Genomic DNA, 14,939 nt, shown 5'->3' on the forward strand with positions numbered 1-14,939 from the left:
AACAATGCGGATGCAATCAAACCACGGTATTGACCGTCGAAGCATGGCTGACAACGCAAGCCTTCTACCTCATGCCTGGTGGGAAGACTGGAACTGATCAGCTGTCGGACACCCTCTGTCTAATAGGTACTGCTCAGGCATGATTGTTTACATCTTTGACCAGCTTTAGTGACATCTCTGAAAAGTCAAAGGGACTATTTGATACAATATCCACAGTCAAGGTCTATCTTCAGGAGTTCTGGGAACCGGGTTGATGCAAAACATTTTGATGTGTGTTTGTGCTGTCAAACTGAAATCTGAGACACATTTTTACTTAAGCATGTCTAACAGTCCCTGTTAAGACATTCATCTGTAGAGTAAAATAAGTTGCCTACCAAAATGTCTTTCAAACTCTGTTTAAACTGTGCTTTATCTGAAACCATGTTTTTAATGGTTGCTAGCAATTTATTGAAAATTTGTGTTCCTGAGTACTGGACCCCCCCTTTTTGGACCAAGGCAAGTGATTATAAGTCTTTATGTAGATTGTTCCTGTTCCTAGTATTGACCTATGTATTGACCTGTTGGTTGGAAATAGAGATATATTACTTGGAAGAAATTTCATTAAGGAATAGATATACTGAGAAGCAGTGATTAGAATACACAGTTCCTTGAACAGTTTTCTATGTGATGTTCTTGAATTTATACCACAATTGAGTCTTATTACACAATTCTGCGATCTAAAAACTTTTGCTTGGTTTGAGGAGTTACCCCAAAATATGATCCCAAATGACATAATAGAATGACAGTAAGCAAAATATCCAAGTTTTTTATATTTTTATCTCCTACATTTGACATCATTTGCATTGCAAATACTGAATTGTTTCAGCACTTCAGTGATTCTGTGCTATGCCCTTCCCAACTGAATTTATTATTGACAGTTGATGAATGACAAGATTCAATGTGGATAAAATAAAAAAATATATTTAACACTGTCAACTTCTTCTAGCTGCAAGTCTTTGTATGTTAGACACATGCTTAAAGGAAATCTCCTACAGGTTCTGAACTGAATATAATGGGTCTTTCCAAAATGTAATGAAGTTTATTAGCTTTATGCCACTTATTAATATCAGTGCAAATTTGATTAGCAACCATTTCTAAACCTGTACTTAACTTACTATTTACTGCAATGTTTGTCTCACCTGCAAACAAAACAAACATAGTATCTGGAAATGTAACAGTCGAGAGGTCATTAACATAATGGTACACAAGAAAAAGCAAAGAAACCAAGATAGAACCATGAGGAACACCACATGTAATTAATTCCCAGTCAAATGTGGACTAACTGTTTACTCCACAGGTTAGTTAGACAAGACTTGAAGCATTTTGTAGCACTGCCAGAGACACCATAACATTTTAATTTACTTAAGGGAATCTACATTTCCGTCTACATCTACGCTGTGCGAACTACCATGAGGTACATGGTAGAGGTTATGTTCCATTACACCAGTAATTAGGGTTGCTTTCCTTTTCATTTGTGTATGGAGTTCAGACTATAATTCATACAGACAAAGGCTGTTGACAGATCACAGAAAATGTCAGTAACTTATAATTCGTTATCTAATGAATTAAATACATGCTCACTGTATATGTAAATAGTCTTCTTTATATCTGAAACCTTAAGGAACCCAACCTGTGACTTGGACAATATATTATTTCCAATCAGATGCTTAAGAAGACTCTTGAACACAACCTTTTCAAATATTTTTGAAAAATCTGGCAAATGTGAAATTGGTTGATATCTTGATGGTGTCTCTTTATCTACCTTCTTGTAAAGAGATTTAACTTCACCATATTTTAGCCAGTCTCAAAATGTTTCCACTGATAATGCATTGATTACACAAATAACTTAAGATCAAACACAGTTCATATGTAGATCATTAAAAAGTCTTCTGCAAAATGTACAGTTATCTGCTTTACATAATATTATTACTGCTCAATTCTGCTGAACAAACACTTTACTTACTTTTGATACATTGCCCCAGAAGGTAATGTTTTAAGACAAAAACAAGCAAAAACATGCAAAATAAGTCAACACTCTTGTCTTTTGGCTAATACAATGAGAGATGGTTCTAAGGGCATAATGTGCTTCATTCAGTGATAAGATATTAGTGTCTACTTTTTGTGCTTGTTTGAAATTACACAACATGAGCCTCTGTGAGATTAAGGCGTAAACTGCCAGTTGTGAACCATTTGTAGGCCTGTTCTACTACAATCTGAGTAGTATCTGCTAGATTGACTAGTATATTTTGTCATCAGCAAACATTCCAGTTTTTGAATTTCCCTTTAAAGTCGGTGGAAGCTCAGCTAAATAAAAATGTCATATGACTAGGGCCTCCCATCGGGTAGACCCTGCTCCGGGTGCAAGTCTTTCGATTTGACGCGACTTCAGTGACTTCTGCGTCAATGGGGATGAAATGATGATGATTAGGACAACACAACACCCAGTCCCTGAGTGGAGAAAATCTCCGAGCCAGTAGGGAATCAAAGCCAGGCCCTTAGGATTGACATTCTGTCGTGCTGACAACTCATCTACCAGGGGCGGACAAGGAAGATCAGTTACTGAGCTTAGAAATGAGAATGAGCCCAGTGCTGATCCCTGTGGCAATCCATATGTTATATTCCTCCATTCTGAAGATATTTTCATGCCAGTAACTCTCTGGTTACTGATGAGATTCTATATACTTCTTTCTTCCTGCCAAAAGATATTTTAATTCCAGGATGTATCCACTCCTTATCCTTGCTTCTGCACAATCTTGTTCATACCTTTTTGGGGGGGAAACCAAGAGGCATTGCTGCAGGAATATATAGATAAAACAATTATATTTTTCTTCAATCTGTCTGTTATACAAATTTCTCCACAGCAATCTTCCTGTACTTTCTTTCTAAGCTTTCTGGTCAAGTCATTGTTTCTGACTCTGTTATACAATACTTTTCTTCTGTGTCTATAGGTAACCGGTCAGTCTCTGGTTGCAGAGCAGTTTGATCTCCAATGATGTATTAGTTTTAAATTTGGCATGAATTTCCTTCATTGTTGAAATGAATAGTTAATACATTACAGATTTCTTCGTTGGATTAAAATACCTCTTTGATGTCACAGTTCCTTCACTTTGAGAACACAATAAATAAGAAGAGCAGGCATATGGTTTCACTTTGCTCACACAGAGATTCCTGCATGGGAACTACAGAATTTGTTAATCTTAGCTGCAGGTTGATGCGTGGAGAAACAAATTTATTTTCTTGAGGTGGTGGGCAACATTGCATGTATCATATTTAACCTAGTATATATATGACTCTGAATATAAGACAAACCCCTTTTTTAAGGTGCTCCTTGAGAAAAAAATTTGTTAACATATTATGTCTAATCAAAACTACTAACTTATATTGACAGGAGGTGTCTGCTTGAAAAGTAACACCTATTTAAAATTTAGGCAATTATTCATTGTCTACATTCTGACAATGCAAACAGTGATAAAATAGACAAAAGGAAGTTGTTTACATTCATTTTTAACTTTAATGTCTTTTTTGTTTATTTTGCCTATTGTCTGTGGTATCGCTATTTTTAATCATCATCATTCTCCTAACAGGACAACTGTGAAAATTAAATCTTCATTGTTATAAATATTTGGGTTATTCTTCTGGGTATGTTATGATTTCTGAGGTTGTGGGTATGGTGAGACCTAAAAAAACCTAGAGTGGATTTCACATCCACAGTGATGTGAGAATGTTAGAATGCCTCTTGCTTCCAAAGATATCATATGCCCACTGCTCTCTCATAGGCTGTGTAGAACCAGCAGCTGACACACCCACTACCATTCCCATCATACCTCAAGGTGAGCATTGCCAACATTGCTGCATTAAATACATAAATACTCCACTGACCAATTTATCATGCCCTACAGAATTATATGCTGTTGTTGAGTATTTGTCCAATTTTAAAGTCAATTTGAGTCTGTGTACAAATGGATTCAGGCAAACTACAGTTTAAACAAGATAAATGTTTGTAAAAAACAAAAGTGTACAGTATAAATGCCCATGGTCAGCAACACAATAAAATTTGCTGGCTGTTCACCACTCCCCAACTGCAGTCAATTTAATACAATATATTTCTTTTGTTAGACATTAATTCTGGATTAATTTTCTTTCTTGTTTCATCTTAATGTCACCTTATTGTTCTAAAGGACTGTATCCTTTGCTAGTGTACGTTCAATACTGAAGAATGGTATTATGTTCTGGGAAAACATATGAGGAGTGTTTGAAAAGTCCATGCAAAAATAAAAACTACTTACGTGTTTGGAGTAACCCTTTTTTATTTTTCGACACAGTCTCCTTTTAGACTTATACACTTCATCCAACACTGTTCTAATTTGTTGATCCCTTCCGAATAACAGGAATTGTCCAAGTCCGCAAAATAGCTATCAGTCGCTGCAATCACCTCCTCGTTCGAATAAAATCTTTGTCCTGCCAGCCATTTCTCCAAACTGGGGAACAAATAGTAGTCCGAGGGAGCCAAGTCTGGAGAACAGGGGGTATGTGAAACTAGTTGGAATCCTATTTCCATTAATTGTGCGACCACAACTGCAGAGGTGTGTGCTGCTGCATAGTCTTGATGAAAAAGGCCTTTTTGTGGTCCAATTGCCAGCATTTTTCTTACAGTTTGGTTTTCAAATTATCTAATAATGATGAATAATATTCACTTGTAATAGTTTTACCCCTTTCCAGATAGTCGATGAGGATTATCCCTTGCAAATCTCAAAAGACAGTCACCATAACCTTGCCGGCCAAAGGAATGGTCTTCGCATTTTTTGGTGCAGATTCTCCCTTGGTAACACATTGTTTAGATTGTTGTTTGGTCTCAGGAGTATAGTAGTGTATCCATGTTTCATCCACAGTGACAAAACGATGCTTAAAGTCCTGCGGATTCTTCCTGAACAGCTGCAAATCATCCTTGCAACACTTCACACGATTTCTTTTTTGGTCAAGTGTGAGAAATCGCAGAATCCATCTTGTGGATAGCTTTCTCATGTCCAAATGCTTATGCAAAATATTATGTACCCATTCATTCGAGATGCCCACAGCACTAGCAATCTCACGCACCTTAACTCTTCTGTCATCTATCACCATATCATGGATTTTATCAATGATTTCTGGAGTTGTAACCTCCACAGGTCATCCAGAACGTTCAGGATCACTTGTGCCCATATGGTCACTCCAAAAATTTTTAAACCACTTATAAACTGTTATAATCAAAGGTGCAGAGTCACCGTAATGTTTATCAAGCTTCTCTTTAGTCTCCTGAGGCATTTTACCTTTCATAAATTAATGTTTAATCGCCACACAAAATTCTTTTTTGTCCATTTTTTGACAATCGCTCGACTTCCTTGATTCACACGAATGCCAAACACAAAGAAATAGACCAATATGGCTGAAACTTGGTGTGCGTTCTTTCCAAAGATGCTACTAACTAAACATGACCTTGATACATCCCAGTGATACCATCTTTTGGACTCTGCACGGACTTTTCAAATGCCCCTCATACACCAGGCCATAACAGTTTTCAGGAAACAAAAGGCAATTATATAAGAATAATGAAATAGGTGAGCAGCAGAAAATCCTGAAAACCTTTCTCTAAAGATCTAATGATCTTACCACTTCCCTGCATTTATATACTGGAAGTAGTCATGCATGTCAAAAAAAGTATACTTAGAGAAGAAAACCTTTTTCCTCAAAAGAAAAGTGTCCATGATTACAGTACCAGGTCAGACAGTGACACACATCTTAATCATTGTAGCACCACATTGTCCCAAAAAGGTGTATATCATACAGGAACAAAACTACACTACAGTTTACCAAGACATATAAAATCTCTTCCTGAAGTACAGAACCTAAAACATTCTGCTACTATTCAATCTCACAGTATCTTATGTAAAGAAAAATGTAATTCATATCTTTAATTGTAGAAAGAAGTTATAAATATACAGTATTTAATCAAATTTGTAATTATTAACTGTGTGGATCCAATATGTTACAAAAATTTAAATGGCGTATGTTTGATGTTTGTAAAACCAACAGCAAAAAAGATTTTCTGTCCAATGTCTTGTGTACAATATAGCTACTGAAAAAGAGATTTACATGGACAGACAAATAAATAAATAAGTGTGTATAAAGTATCCATATGTGTACAAGAACTTTTATTATGAACATGTTCAAATACAATAAAAGTTTGTGAGTCGATAGAATTTAATGCTACTTCCTCTCTAGCCTATTCAAATGAAAACACTGTTTGCAGAACCTTACCATTCAAAATTTTCAAAATATGTTTGTACAAAGCCTCAATAGCCAAAGCTCCATCTGTAAATGTAAGGAAGCCCCTATATTAATTTCTTAAACTATGTAAAAACATTGATCTGAGCAGCAATTAGTTTAATCTATGAATATAAGATGACCCCATATTTTTCGAATTCAAAATCTGAGAAATAACCTTGTCTTACAGTCAGATAAATATGATGGATTTATGACAACGGATTGATAAGCCCAGGAACTTTCTGTGAAATACCAATAAAATTTGGCAAAAGGTATTGATGTTGAGAATTCTTATTGTTTTGTTCAATTTTAATACATGTGCAACACACATTTCTTTGCTCACAGTAACCTTTGAGACTTGACACACTCATTTCTTGGAAATGGATAATGCAGGTATTTTGCAGTCATACAACATTCTGATTAGAATTATTTGAATATTTCTAAGAGACAAACTGAGGTAAAGGGTTTCTGCAGTAGTAGTTAAGGCTGTTTAAGGTGAACCACCTATTGCTTTGCAACCAGTGTTTCTTATTCTCATGTTCCAGTTTAGAGAGCTAGTACTGGTCACACACATTATCTTGGCCCCTTTGTGACTGGTGGAAGTCGGCTGACTTCAAGCAACTTGGGTATGTTCATGCTCTTTACCAATATTAGCTATGTAACAGTATTGTGTGTCGTAGCGAATGTGAATCTACACACATCAAAAAAAGTTATGCATCACCCTAGTTACCAGAAAACCTGAAGATAGATGTTGACTGTGGATATTGTATCACAGACACAGTCTTTTTGACTGCTCAGAGATGTTATTAAACCCACCAAAAGATATAAACAACTAAGCATGAGCAGTGCTTATTACATGGAGGGGCCCAACAGAAGATCAGTTCCAGTCATTCCATGGCTCGTGTTGCCTGTAGTTGAACCACGCCTACAACGTTCAATACCAGGGTTCGACCGCATCTGCATTGTTACTTTGTGCCAGGAAGGACTCTTAACAAGGGAAGTTCATATCATATCAGACTGGTATGAAATACAGCTGAATCTGAACCATATAACAACAAAATAAAAATTTTTGCAGTCAAATGGCTGTAACATCATTAAAGAAAATATTTATGTGTGTGTTTGTGTAAGGTGACAAACACTGGCAGCACACATGAAAAAATATTCCAGCAATGAACACTTCGGTCAGCTCAATGTTGTCCCTTCAGCGATGCTGCAATGAATGACGTGGCATTGTTAGGATCTGAAGGAGCCGAGTGTTGCTGCGAGCTGCGAGCTGAAGGATGGGATGGGAAGGTATGTCACCTCCCCTCCCCCACCACTGGCTCACTGCCCATCAGTGTCTAATACTGGCAACTGCACTTCCAGCTGTCAGAGCTCTTCTCTCGACAGATGGAGTATAGGCAGCAAAATAACCAATGATGGATGAAACAAGGAGTACATCAAAAGCAGACCAGCACTGGCAAAAAAGGCATTCCTGGCCAAGAGAAGTCTACTAGTATCAAACAGAGGCCTTAATATGAGGAAAAAAATTCTGAGAATGTATGTCTGAGGTACAGTGTTGTAGCAGTGAAACATAAGACTGTGGGAAAACTGGGAAAGAAGAGAATCAAAGAATTTGAGATTTGGTGCTACAGACAAATGTCGAAAATTAGGTGGCCTGATGAAGTAAGAAATAAGTATATTCTGAGTAGAATTGGAGAGGAAAGGAATATGTGGAAAACACTGATAAGGAGAAGGGACAGAATGATAGGGCTTCTGTTAAGAATGAGGGAATGACTTCCGTGGTGCTAGAGGGAGCTGTAGTGGCAAAAAGTGTAGAGTAAGACACAGATTGGAACACATCCAACAAATAATTGAGGATGTATGTTGCAAGTGCTACTCTGAGATGAAGAGGTTGGCACAGGAGAGGAATTCATGGTGGGTAGCATCAAACCAGTCAGAAGATTGATGACACAAAAAAAGAAAAGAAAAAAAAAGTATGTGTAGTGATAAACATCAGGAAATGCCAACTCAAACAGAAGATGCATTCCATGACCAGTCCATCAGTCAAACTGGGGTTTGAGTAACAACAGAACAGACTGAAGTAACATGATTGTTCCTAACCAACCAACTAACGGCAACTATAGAAGTTTCCTGGTGCAACAAATTTCTATAGAAAACATTTGCCTCAGGCTTTGGTGGTACATGTCATATTTACAGATACAATCACAGGTAAAGCAACCACAGCAAGCAATCTTCCATGAAAACGAAAGAAATGCAATATGTATTTCACAACATCAAATTCTGCCTGCAACAGACCAAGACCTGGCTCACCCTGTCGCAAACACCTCACTGACAATCACAGCTGATGCCGGTGACATGGCAGTAGGGGCAGATCTCCAGTAGCTTGTCAATGGGGAACAGCAATCACTGCAATTCTTTTCACAAAAGTTTACTCATTGACAACACAAACAGTTCACCTCCAACCACAAGCTTCTAGCTGCAGCATTGCAAAGCAGATATACACTTAAGCACCAAAGAAACTGATATAGGCATGTGTATTCAAATACAGAGATATGTAAACAGGCAGAATACAACACTGTGGTCAGCTACACCTATACAAGGAAACAAGTGTCTGGCACAGACAGGTTATCAAGATTTAAGAGAGTTTGCATGTGGCATTATAGTCAGCACAAGAGTAATGGGTCACAGTATCTCCGAGGTAGCTATGAACCCCGTATGACCATTTCACTAGTGTACCATGAATATCAGGAATCTGGTAAAATATTAGATCTCTGACATCACTGCACCTGGAGAAAGATCCTGCAAGAACAGGATGAATGACAACTCAAGATAATCATTCAGTGTGACAGAAGTGCAACCCTTCTGCAGATTGTTGCAGATTTCAACAGTGGACGATCAACCAGTGTCAGTATGTGAATGATTCAATGAAACATCATCAATATGGGCTCAAAGAGCTGAAGACCCATTTGTGTATGCTTGATGATTGCATGACCAAAGCTGTACACCTCACCTGGACCTGTCAACACTGGCATGGGACTGTTAATGACTGGAAACTTGTTGCCTGGTCTGACGAGACTTGTTTCAAATTGTATCAGGCAGATGGACATGTACGGGTACTGAGACAACCTCATGAATGCAGGGGACTGTTTAAACTGGTGGAGGTTCTGTAATGGCGTGGGGCATGTACAGTGGGAGTGATATGGGACCCCTGATATGTCTCTGACAGGTGACACGCGCATAAGTATCTTGTCTGATCACCTGCTTCCACTCATGTTCATTGCACATTCCGATGGACTTGGGTAATTCCAGCAGGAAAATATGACACCCCATGCATCCAGAACTGCAACAGAGTGGCTCCAGGAACACTCTTCTGAGATTAAACATTTCTGCTGACCATCAAACCCCTCAGACATGAACATTATCAACCACATCTGGGATGCCTTGCAACATGCTGTTCAGAAGAGATCTCTATCCCCTCATACTCTTGAGCATTTATGGACAACCCTGCAGCATTCATGGTGTCAGTTCCCTCCAGCACTACGTCAGACATTAGTCATTTCCATGCCATATCATGTTGTGGCACTTATGTGTGCTCACGGGGGCTCTACATGACATTAGGCAGGTGCTCCAGTTTTTTGGTTCTTCACTGTAGAAGGCAGCTCATTCACAATTTATACTGATAATAAAACACTCACAGAAGCTATACATGCCGCAGGTAAAGACTGCCCTCTGAGTCATTTCCACCACCTTGACTATTTCAGCCAGTTCACCACCAATATCAAACACATTAGGGTACCAATAACATAGTGGCAGACTATCTATTGACATTAACTATGAAGATCTTTCCTTGGCCCAAAACAAGATCACAAATCCACAAGCTTCTGTAGGACAAATCGACTAGCCTGAAATTTGAATTGCTCTTCCTTCCCAGTTCTGACAAAAGAATCAGGTACAGTATGTCACAAGGTAAAAGCTGTCCATTAGGTCCACGTCTGATGTGGGAACACATCTTTGACAGCCTCCACTGCTTGTTGCAGGTGGGGATATGACCTTCTACCAAGCTTGTCTCTGATTGTTTTGTCTGGCCAGATGTGAAAAGAAATGCCAGACAGTTGCAGGCTTGTGAGATATGCCAGAGCTGCATATGGGCTGCGATGCCAACCCCACACTCAGACAATATAATATTCCCACAGGTAAGCTGCAACATGTACATCTTGAACTAGTCAATCCGTTATCATAGTCTAGTGGCAACTGATAAGTAATTTCCACAATTAACAATGTTATGTGGTGCTACAAAGCAGTACTCCTACCAGATATTATAGCAGAGACCACAGTGAATACATTTGTACAACTATGGTTTTTGCACTTTGATGTCAGCACACCACCACCACAGACCATAGCTGCCAGTTTGAATCACCCCTATTCTTGGAGCTTTGCAATCTTTGTGGAGTTAAATGTAAATGCTTGACGTCCTACCACTTTCTGAGCAATGGGCTGATAGAGTGGCATCAGCTCACCTTAAAAGCAGTACGCATGTTCCATGAAGGTCAGTGGACAGAATAACAATGCTGGGAGCTACTGGTCGTATGTTTGGCTTTTAAGAAGGATCTTTAGGCATCATCAGCTGAGATATTGTTTGGTGAGTTGCTGAACTTCCAGCTGAGTTCATTGAACATTTACTGTGAATGGGCTCAACGGAGTTGACAGACCTTGTCAGGTGAGTGGAACAGCATATCTAGTGCATTAGAATACCACCACCTCCACAGCATCACATGACACAGTGGGGTGATCCCTCTAGTCACTATACTCCTGCCCTAGGAGGTCCTGTAGAGAGAAGATACTAATTTCAACATACTTCTCCACAAAAAACCCACAACATTCTCACTGTGCAGACTCAAACTTACCTGAGTCCTATATAACACACAGAATGTCTAAACTGCGTGATCAACTGCCAAAGCGCAGCAGAAAATGAACATGCTGTGCTGACAGAGTTACTGAGAGCAACAACTCTGGTCCATTCTCCCCACAGCTGTGCTCCACAATCCTATTATGGCTGCATCAACTGACCATTACCTTGCCACAACTACATCCTTGACTATGAGAAAAAGATATGTCTCCTTCCCCAGTGCTCTGTACATTGTTGGCCACAGAGGAGGCTGTGTGGGGACTTTGCCCAGTGGAGATGTAGAATATGTGATAAGCTACATTTTTTGACAGTAGCAACACGTTATTCTTGAGCAAAGCGTGAGGGCAGTTATTTGTGTGTATTGTGTATTGAACTGGGGACCTAGAAATTACAGAGAGGCTTTGTCCCACCGTAGCCCTCAGTGGTTCACAACCCCACAACAGGCCACACCTCCACTGCCACACACTGAACCCAGGGTTATTGTGCAGTTCAGGCCCCAGTGGACCCCTCCAGTAACATCTAATACCAGATGAGTGTAACGCCAAATATGTGCATGGTAAAGTAATTATGGTGTACGCATATGTTAAGACAGTGTTTGCCAGCAATGGCCGACATAGTGTAATTGAGGCGGAATAAGGGGAACCAGCCCACATTCACCGAGGTAGATGGAAAACTGCCTTAAAAACCATCCACAGGCTGCCCGGCACACTTGACACTAATCCGCTGGGTAGATTTGTGCTGGAGAACGGCATGCCTTCCCACTCAGGAAGCAGCATGTTAGACCATGTGGCTAGTTGGGTGGAAGGGGGCAGTTATACTCCCTCTTGATTTATTTAGTCTGTTGTTCACTTCCATGTTCTGCGAATGTGTCTCCATCATACTCATAGTATTAATAAAGCACATATAACGTTTTTAGTCTGATGTTCAGTTCCATGTTCTGCGAATGTGTCTCCATAGTACTCATGGTATTAATAAGGCATATATAATTGTATCCTGTGGTTTCAGAGTTTCATTCAGTACACTCCCCACATGTAAGACCTACAGTGCTGTTAATTTTAATTAGAAAACAAACTAGGGCTGCAAGAAAGTGGGAAAAGATCTCCAAATGTAGAAAAGCAGGGCAGACCATTTCAGCAATGTTACAGCCCACAAATGCATCATAGATGCTGCTCTGTGTCAGAAATGATGAAAAATGTCATCACAGACAAGGACATAGTCAAGATGAAGTCAGAGAGGAAGAGGGGTGGGGGTCCAATTAGTTAAAAACGGCCTTAAAAAGGCTCATGTTTTTCATTTATTTTGAAAACACATTTATTTACTTTTTAATTTTACGTATGTAATTGGATTTTGGGAGGTGGCAGCAGGAAGGACATCTGGCCACCCTCTTCAACTAACACTGCCAAATCTGTAATAACATTGTGACTCCTTGTTGGAGTGGTACAAAGGCCCAAAGAAAGAAAGAAATTAGATTTTGGGAGGCCTTAACAGAAATAGTAGTTGGTCTATAAAATTAAGCACAAAAGCTTTCCATAAAAAATATAACATATATTCTCAACAGTGTCTGTTATTGCCGCACTAATTGCAGTTCTAATATAATGTATTCCATTTCTGCTAACAAAACAAGCTCAGTCTTCTGATATAAGGTTCTCTATCACAGAGCACAAGAATCTTGGAACAATAAAATTGTCCACACTGTGATTTTGCCACACAAAGTGTGTTCATTTTCAAGGATCTTAACATTGGGTTGAATAACTTGTAAATTAAAAGGACCCTCAAACTTCTTTTGACAATAGCTACCTTTCCTTACTATAATTTTGTATTTAAATACAGTTTTAGCTTCTTAACATTGATTTATACATTGATTTCAGCTACACTTCTAATGTGTGTGACTTCACAAATGAATTAGTATTTATGCATGATAATATGGTTATACTGTCTTTGATGCTAATAAACTCCTCTATGACGTACAAAACATGTTGTTGTTTATATAACATTTATTTACAAATATGAGGGCTATTCAGAAAGTAGGGAACATTTTGACATTAAAAAAATACTAAGCACAAGAAATAGATTTTATTATATACATCTGAAAGAGCGACTGACATACTACTTTTCCACAGCCACCAGACACACTAAGGCACTTATCATAGTGGTGGACAAGGTTTGAAATACCTTTGTCATAAAATTCTGCCACCTCAGACTTCAGCTAGTGAGTCACACCCACCTGGAGTTCCGTGTTGTCATCAAAGCTCTGTGTTGCAAGCCGGTTCTTCATCTTGGGAAACAAGTGAAAGTCACTTGGTGCAAGATCGGTGCTGTAGGGTAGATGAGGGAAAAGTTCCTATTAGAATGAATTAAGGAGTTCGTTAGTGCAGTTTGCTGGGTAAGGTCGGGCACTGTCGTGCAAAAACAAAATTTTGGATGTCAGCTTTCCTCGATGTTTATTTTGAACTGGTCTTCTAAAGCTGTGCAAAGTTTGACAGTACTGAGCAGAATTTATGGTTGCTCCACGTTCAAGAAAATAAATAAGAAGCACATCTTGCCTATCCCAAAACACTGTCACCATCAACTTTCTTGCTGACAACGTTTGTAAACATTTTCTTGGTTTTTGGGGGGGACCTTGTGTGTCCACTCCATTGACTGTAATTTTGTCTCACAATTGATGTGTTTCACCCAAGTCTCATCACCGGTTATGATTTGATACAGTAATGAATCACCATGTTTGTGGTAGTCCTCCAGAAATGTCAACATTGCCCCCATTCACTGTTCTTTATGGTGCTCTGTAAGCATTTTGGGCACCCATTGTGCACTAAATTTCTAGTAGTCTAGATTTTGAGTGACAATTTCAGGCATCAAAAGCCTTGAAACTTGTGGAAAAGAAAGCAAAAGCTCTATTATTGTGAAGTGACGGTTTTCTCGAATTGTTTCATTAACTTTAGCTACAAGATCGTCAGTCACAATGCTTGGGCATCCACTCTTCTCTTCATCATGAACATTGGTTTGGGCATTTTTAAACCAAATGTACCATTTCCGGATGGAACATTCACTCATTACATTGTTTCCATACACTTTGCACAGTTCACAATAAGTTTCTATAGGTTTTAGGTTTTTTGCCAACAAAAATCGTATCACAGACCGCACCTCAATTGCAGCATACATTTTAAATTCAAATATAAAAAAAACCAGACAAGCAGAGACGTTCCTGCTGTCACAGATGGATGCCAACTGAGCTGACGAACACGCACATACCAAAATATAGGCGATCGGCACGCACCTATCGGCGTCAGGCGGAAACATTCCCCACTTTCTGAATAGTCCTCATATGCTAGAGTTGTGACAGTTGGACTCACTGTACCAGGGATATTACAAATAAGACATATGACAGTAGAATGCCATCCTTGTAGTAAAACTTGAAGACATATACAGGGTGTTTCAAAAATGACCGGTATATTTGAAACGGCAATAAAAACTAAACGAGCAGTGATAGAAATACACCGTTTGTTGCAATATGCTTCGGACAACAGTACATTTTCAGGCAGACAAACTTTAGAAATTACAGTAGTTACAATTTTCAACAACAGATGGCGCTGCGGTCTGGGAAACTCTATAGTACGATATTTTCCACATATCCACCATGCGTAGCAATAATATGGCGTAGTCTCTGAATGAAATTACCCGAAACCTTTGACAA

The 14,939-nt window shown here is 38.9% G+C and overlaps 1 long non-coding RNA gene across 1 annotated transcript; it reads right to left on the reverse strand.

Moving 5' to 3' along the window:
- Nucleotides 1–6,212: 6,212 nt before the first annotated feature.
- On the reverse strand, nt 6,213–13,615 carry LOC124616071. Its single transcript, XR_006979842.1, has 2 exons — nt 13,473–13,615; nt 6,213–6,387 (listed from the first exon to the last, which is right to left on the reverse strand). It is a non-coding gene; the product is annotated as an uncharacterized LOC124616071 (long non-coding RNA).
- Between the last annotated feature and the right edge of the window lie 1,324 nt (nt 13,616–14,939).

Source organism: Schistocerca americana, chromosome 5, assembly GCF_021461395.2.
Source record: "Schistocerca americana isolate TAMUIC-IGC-003095 chromosome 5, iqSchAmer2.1, whole genome shotgun sequence".
Classification (NCBI taxonomy): domain Eukaryota; kingdom Metazoa; phylum Arthropoda; class Insecta; order Orthoptera; family Acrididae; genus Schistocerca; species Schistocerca americana.